Source organism: Cebus imitator, unplaced genomic scaffold (assembly GCF_001604975.1).
Source record: "Cebus imitator isolate Cc_AM_T3 unplaced genomic scaffold, Cebus_imitator-1.0 Scaffold265, whole genome shotgun sequence".
NCBI classification, from domain to species: Eukaryota; Metazoa; Chordata; class Mammalia; order Primates; family Cebidae; genus Cebus; species Cebus imitator.
In genome coordinates this window covers 1527694-1528914 of record NW_016107580.1, presented here as the reverse complement: position 1 = coordinate 1528914, position 1221 = coordinate 1527694, and positions in this window count along the sequence as shown.

Below are 1221 nucleotides of genomic sequence, written 5' to 3'. Positions count from 1 at the left end.
TTTTAGTAGAGACGGGGTTTCACCATGTTGACCAGGATGGTCTCGATCTCTTGACCTCGTGATCCACCCGCCTCGGCCTCCCAAAGTGCTGGGATTATAGGCGTGAGCTACCACGCCCGGCCTGTTAGCAGTTTTGAAGTTGGGATGGCATAGTTAGCAAGAAGGGTTGGCAGCTGTAGGCTATTTCCCCAAACAACTTAGGATGAGCTCCTTGAGTTAGGCATTCATTTATGCACCTCAAGTACCCAGAAGCTTGCCTGAACACTCTACCATTTATTTATTGAAGACTTATACAATTACCCAATAATATACTGCGAAGAGGAATTTGATACTGCAGCCTGCTTCACTACTTCTGACTTCCTTGAATAAGGCTCTTTGCCCTATTAAACTGGCCTAGTGCCTTCCTACCAAAGCATGTGGCTTCAGGGCAGAACTCCTACCCCAAGGGGATCTTAGCGTTTGACTACTGACCAGACAAGCAGGATCACAAGACTCTCCTGCAGGCCAGCAGACAGACACTCATATGCATGGCCAGCATGTCTGGATGGGACACTGCCCAGTTAGAACCTCTAAGAGACAGTGATCTGTCTGCCTGCATGAAAAACTCAGCTCACTGTAAAAAAAGAAAAGAAAAAAAAAAAGAGAGACAGTGATCTGTCAATACCTCTTTGTGAGAGTATTGATCCGCTCTTCTTTGGGGGATTTGTCTGAGATCCAGCTTCTTTGTGGAAAGGGCAGTCAAAGCCAGAAGAAGTCAGCATCTCAGTCACACTGAAAATGCAATGGTAATTTACAGCTGTCACACCACAATCACTAAGTGAAATCACATTTTGCACAGACTTCCAAAGACACAATCATATGAAAACTATTTTTATTGTGTTGACAGATTGGTAGAAGCAGTTTGCCTGAAGTGTAAAAAGTCTACTATAAGATTTCTGTTGAGAAGCACAAATATACAAGGCAAAGTGGTTATTTTTTATTTTACATCAGAATATATTTCGTTATCAATAAAGTGATATACTAAGCATAGAAGAGTGACTTAAGGTGGATTCCTTGATAGTTGATAACTTTATTAAATCAATAAAACCAAATCAAATTTCCTAGAATTTACCTTCATGAGAATAAAACTTCTTTTTTTTTTTTTTTTAAGACGAGGTTTCACCATGTTGGTCAGGCTGGTCTTGAACTCCCGACCTCAGGTGATCCGCCCGCCTTGGCCTC